Below are 6,532 nucleotides of genomic sequence, written 5' to 3' on the forward strand. Positions count from 1 at the left end.
TTAATTCCCTGTTAGGGATTAACTAAATGGTAACTGAGGGCAGATAGGGATTAGAAATGGACTCAGTGATTGCCTATAACTAAGGAATTTGGGATATTTTTTACTTCTACTAATAGTAAATTCATAGGCAAACTAGTTTTTTAAACTATACTTTCAACCCACCTAAATTAATATCAGAATATTTTACATTTTTAAGATTCATGCTCTTCTTTCTCATGGTTATCTGCAAATAATATATTTGATAAGGGTCCAGGATGCAGAATACAGTAAGAACTCATACAATACAATAATAAAAAGAACTCAATTTAAACTGACCAAAGAGCTGGGTGTGATGGTGCACATCTGTAATCCCAATGGCTTAGGAGGCTGAGGCAGAAGGATTCCAAGTTCAAATTAGGAACTTAGCAAGACCCTGTCTCAAAATTAAAATATAAAAAAGGGCTGAGAATGTGGCTCAATGGTTAAGCATTCCTGAAATCAATCCCTAGTACTAAAATAATAAAAAGAAAAAGAAAAGAGCCAAAAGACTTCAATGGACATTTTTCCTATAAGTTTTTAGGAATTGGTCCAAAAAAGTATACAAGGAATGAACAGCTCTTCCAAAATAGACAAATGGGCAAAAAATATACAAAAAGATGCAAATTATTATTTAGTCATTCAGAAAATGCAAATTAAAATCACAATATCATTTCATACCCACTCAGATGGATAGAATAAAAAAAACAGAAAAATAAAAAATGTCAGTAGGATGTGGAAAATTAGAACCATGATACATTGCTGATGGGAATGTATAATGTTACAGCCGCAATGGATACAAGCTAGGCTGTTTCTCAGCAAGAATTACCAGATGACCCAAAAACTGCACTCCTAGGTATACATCTCAAACAACTAAAAACAAATATTCAAATAAAAACCTGCACACAAATGTTCATAGCAACACTATGCATAATAGCCAAAATGTGTAAACAACTGAATGAATAGCAACTAATGAATGGATAAACAAAATGTGGTAGATTCATACAAAGGAATATTAATTATAAAAAATGGAATAATACATAGGTATGTATTACAATATGGATGAACCTGAAAAATACTATGCTAAGTGAAAAAACCCAGACACAAAAAGCCACATATTACCTGGGTGCAGTGGCTCATGCCTGTAATCCCAGCAACTCGGGAGGCTGAGACAGGAGGATCTCATGTTCAAGGCCAGACTGACTCAGTAATTTAGTGAGACCCTAAGCAACTTAGTAAGATCCTGCCTCAAATTTAAAAAAAAAAAGAGCTGGGGTAAAGCACCCCTGGGTTCAATTTCTAGTACCAAAAAAAAGAGCCACATATTGTACGAATTCATATGAAATATACAAAATAGGAAAATCTATAGAGAAGGGGCTGTCCTGGGCAGCCAGAAGTGGGCAATAGGAAAGACTGTTTAACAGGTAGAGGGTTTCCTTTGGGGATAATGAAAATGTTCTGGAACTAGACAATGGTGACTGTTACATCATACAAAATTGCGTATGTATTAAATGCTACTAAATAATGCAATTTTAAATTATGTGGTAAAATTGTCTTATGTTTACTACAATAACAAGATGTATCATAGGGGAGAAGAATTAAAGATGGAAATCATGAACAATTCTTTCAAGAAGTCAATTTTTTCAAGAGAAGTGGAGACATGGGGTAGTGGATGTGGAATGAAAGAAAAATTTTAAAATAATGAAAATAGTGCTATTGTCTAATAATTTTAAATAAATGCTTGAGAATAGATGTATAGATCCACAAGACATAAGAGTGTCTGAGTTCACCTCAGGATGAATAGATGAAGATTGCCACTGAATTGGTTACTTCTCTAACCAATAATAATATCATGATCCACCTCTTCCATTGACACTCATGTTCTTACTGTGACAAAGAATAAATGATGGCAAAGGACAGCAATATAAAATAGACTAGATAATACTAAGAAAAAGAAAAAACAGACTAGATAATACTAGCTTAAAAACTCAGATTTGTCTTCTTCTAGTGAGATAGTGCACCTCTTCCTCCTCTTGCTTCTTGGAGATTATTTTGAAGTAAATCCAGAGAGTATACCATTTTACCTGCAAATAATTTAGTATGTGTCTCTAAGAGATAAGTCTATTCTTTACAGCTACAATATCATTTTCACATGAAAAATAAGTAATAATTCCTAAATATAATTCTATTTAAACTGACCTTCCACTATCAAATCTACAAAAAATTTGGCCAGTGTAAAATAATTTATTCTGCAACTTAAAATTTGATCAGTGATTGAAGTAAAATCCTAACATGAATTGAACCCAATTACTTCCAGACAAGAAGCACACAGTACATGAGAAAAGAATCTTATAGAAGACAAAACTTTGGCAGTGAAGAGTAGTTGATTCTGAATCATCCAAAGCAGCAACTCTATTACCTCTGCTCAACAGTATGCTAAAGAGAAAAAGGTAATCACTAGAAACAATTTTACTGGGCTGTGTAGAGACCTCCTTATATCAACTTGACATAACTAAAGAAACAAGCTATTTGGGATCAAAGGTAGTATCTTAGAGAAAGACATAATATAGAGCCTTCCGGGACTCATAAAATCCATTAAATACTGTTACAGATGATGTGAAATGCTACCTTCAAGGTAAGGCTATAGACTATTATCAGGTAGCCTGAAGTCTAGAATGGGGAACTGCAAATTTGGGGATTAAACTTGCAAATTTAATTCTTCACTGTGAAGGTAGTGACTCTGGAAGTAAAAGAAACTGGATAAGTTGGCTATATAAGTATTGTTTTACAGGTCTTGATTTTCCCATTCTGGTTTAAAATGTTATATTTTTAAAGAATAGAATGTACCACAAAAACTTGGAAGAATACATTTGGCAGGAGACTTACCAACATGATCAAAAATAGAGGGATCCTTGAAAGTGAAATTGATAGAAGAGAAAATCCCCCTAACTAAATTATAAAAACAGTACTCTATGGAAGACAACTGATAAAGATATGGATAATTGAACTACTTGAATTTAGAGATCAGCTGGGCTTGGTGACACAAGTAATCCCAGAAGCTTTGGAGGCTGAGGAAGGAGGATTGTGAGTTTGAAGCTAGCCTCAGCAACTTAGCGAGGCTCTAAGCCACTCAGTAAGACTCTGTCTCAAATTAAAATATACAAAAGGGCTGGGGAAGCCGCACATGTTGGCTCATGCCTGTAATCCTAGAGGCTCAGGAGGCTGAGGCAGGAGGATCATAACTTCAAAGCTAGCCTCAGCAACAGCAAGGAGCTCAGCAACTCAATGAGACCCTGTTTCTACATACAAAATACAAAGTAGGGCTGGGGATGTGGCTCAATGGTTGAGTGTCCCTGGGTTCAATACCCAGTACCCCCAAACGGGGTGGGGGGAAGGGCCCTGGGGATGTGTTGCTCGGTGGTTACGCCCTCTAGGTTCAATCCTCAATACAAAAAAAATTAGAGATCGGACATTAATTTTTGTATCCCCTGTATCTTGTAAAGTACTTGCACCATTAAGTGCAACAAAAATAATATCAAGACAGGACTTTCTCATTTATTAAAAAATAAGTCTGAAAGTAAGCAATTGAAGGCTTAAATGACAACTGTAAAAAGTTTTCATGGACTTAGGCTTATCCATCTGACTGCTTTTGTATCCATGGTTTAACCTTTATTTTGATTGTCCCAAGATAACTGCTGGAGCACAGGCTATCACATCTATGTTCCAAACAGGAAGAGAGAATGAGCTGCTCTTTTCATAAATCTTTTAGAAATGTGCAAATAAAATGTATCTGCTTGACCACACTTAGATGCACAGGAGGTTGAGCAACACCATCTTTAAGCCAGGTGCCACATGACAAACAAAAGAAAAAGGCAAAGATGTTTCAAGGCAATTCTCAGCTTTTACCATAGAACTTAAGATAAAATAAAAATAATGAAGGAAAATAAGTAGATGTCCAAACACCAATAACAGTAACCACGATAATATTAAAATAACAACTATTATTAACTGAGCTCAAACAATGTGCCACACACTAAGCTAGATGTTTTGTATACATTATCACATGTAATGAGCATTGCAGCACTAATAGGTAAAATTAGCCTGATTTTATAGATGAGAAAACACAGCAATTTGGACAACTTGTACAAGGTCATGCAGCTAATAAATGGAAGAGCCATAATGCAAACCGAGGTCTAGATGGTGCCAAAGTCTTTTTTTTTTTTTTTTTTGGTGGTGGTGGTGCTGGAGATTGAACCCAGGGTCTTGTGCATGAGAGGCAAGCAATCTACCAACTGAATACTACCCCCAACCCCCTCAATGTCTATTTTCAAAAAATGTGGTCCACATGCCAGAAGCTTTAGAATTAATTACACAGAAGCTGCTTTAGAAAAGCAGATTCTCAGACCCCACCCAAATACTGGATTCAAACTCACTTAAAACAAGATCCTAACATAAGTAGAAAACCCATTAAAATTGGGAAAGTATCACTATTTCAGACACCTGCCATGAATATATCCAACCCCACTGATAATAATATAGCAACTTTAGTCTTAGGGAAAGAATTTCAATCTGTTAGTTACAGTGCAAGTTTTTGTAATAATGCTAATTCCTCATACACAATCAGGAAATAGAGGAATGATTTTCAAATAACATAGAAATTACACTGATTCAACTGTGATTTTTTTTCCACAGGATGTGAACTTTTTGCTCCCATCAAGCCAAACAGAACCAAGTACTGTACTGTGTGTGATGTTCGTTCACTTTTCAAGTCAGCTCCTGGCTCAGTTTAGCCCTCTTCTGTGTTTTTTGAAGTGCTCACTATAAAAATTTCTAGCACCTCTACATTTTTTTTGTTTTTACAATTTGGCAGCTTCTACATTTCCTTACACCCCTACCATCAAACACCTTCACTTTCTTTGAAATTAAAGTACTATATTTGCTATATTATTTCCTCGATTGGGGATTGTTTAAAACTTTTGTTAAACTTTGCAATGATTTTTGTTAGGATCGTTAGTATTTTGTTAGTTGCACTGGTTGTAAGAGCTATACACCAACCCTATTTTCCCCCAGTTTGCCTAATAATTTTTCTAAACCACTTTGCAAAATGAAAGGAATAATGTATATACTATATTAAAACAATAAAACACCAGAATTCTGGAATAAATGCCTAGAGGGTTTCAGGGCAACACTATCCATTTGCTTTTATTAAGCACCCATTATTCTTAAAGGTTCAGCACTATTATATAAGAGTGATGGGCATGAAAATAGAGGAAATAATAAAAGTGTTAAAAATGCTCCCAGTACTGAAATACTGTTAGCATAATGAAATTTTCTGAGAAAAATCCAAGTGATTAACATAAACTGTGATCCAGCTTCTGCATCAGGTTTTCTCTAGTCTCCATCTCAACCCTTGACAAGCCCACATTCACAGCTGGTCCAGAGACCAGCCCTCCATCATTCCTGGGCCCTGGTAATTGTTCTTTGCTGATACCTACCTACCTGAGTATACCCTTAGCCCAGCCTTGACAGATTGTGCAGCAACTCTCTGGAAACCACTCACAACTCACAACTCTTGCCTGAAGCTGAAGACGTAACTGTGAATTAATTCTAGCGCTTACAACCCCTAGTCTTACAACCCCTCCACAAGCGTGAGCATACACATTATCACTAACTTAATATCTAGTATATTAAAAATTAATATTTCAAATAACTTTTGTTCTCAATTCCTCTGCTTCTCCTATAATTTCTGTACCTGGTAAGAGTAATTTTACTATGAATTTCATCATAGAATACATTCCCTTTTTGATCTTTTAGGATAAACAAGATATTGGGTTTTTTTCCCAGTCATTTTTCTCTAATACAAAACGTAAAAGAGGTTATTCACTCTTTCTGAATTTTTCTTCAATCAACTTTAGAATCCTCAAACAAATATTTCATACTTTTTTCTTCATTTAAATACAAAATTTTAAAGTTCTGGTACAACATATCTAATGCCCACTCATTACTAACATTGATGTACTGAAATCTTTTTGCCTTATTCCTCTTAATCTAACCCCCCTGCTATAATTTTTCAATATTATAATAGCAAATCCTGATTTAAAAGCTTTGTTAGTTAAGAGTAAAAGCCTACAAAGTTGTAATTCAACTCTGGTACTGAAAGACTTATCGTCTCTATAACAATTTTTATCTCACTTATAGTCTGTTTCCTATTATTTCTATGGCAGTCTTTATCTTACACACACACAAAAAAATCTTGGCTGCGCATGTGTCATCATGGAAAATAGTAAGACATAGAACACAGCTACTTTCCTAGACACACTCGAGACATTGGCAACATAGTTTCTCAGACAGTGATTATCCCAAACCATACACGTCATCAACTGAGTCATCACAAAAGGAAAAAATCATTTTCGAATGAAGACCAAATCTGCAATTAAAATCTGCCCTCTCAGGATTTCAAACAAATTCACAATTACTAAAATTGATAAATCCCCATTTGTCAATAAGTATTTCTAGG

The sequence above is a fragment of the Marmota flaviventris genome, chromosome 15 (assembly GCF_047511675.1).
Source record: "Marmota flaviventris isolate mMarFla1 chromosome 15, mMarFla1.hap1, whole genome shotgun sequence".
NCBI lineage: Eukaryota > Metazoa > Chordata > Mammalia > Rodentia > Sciuridae > Marmota > Marmota flaviventris.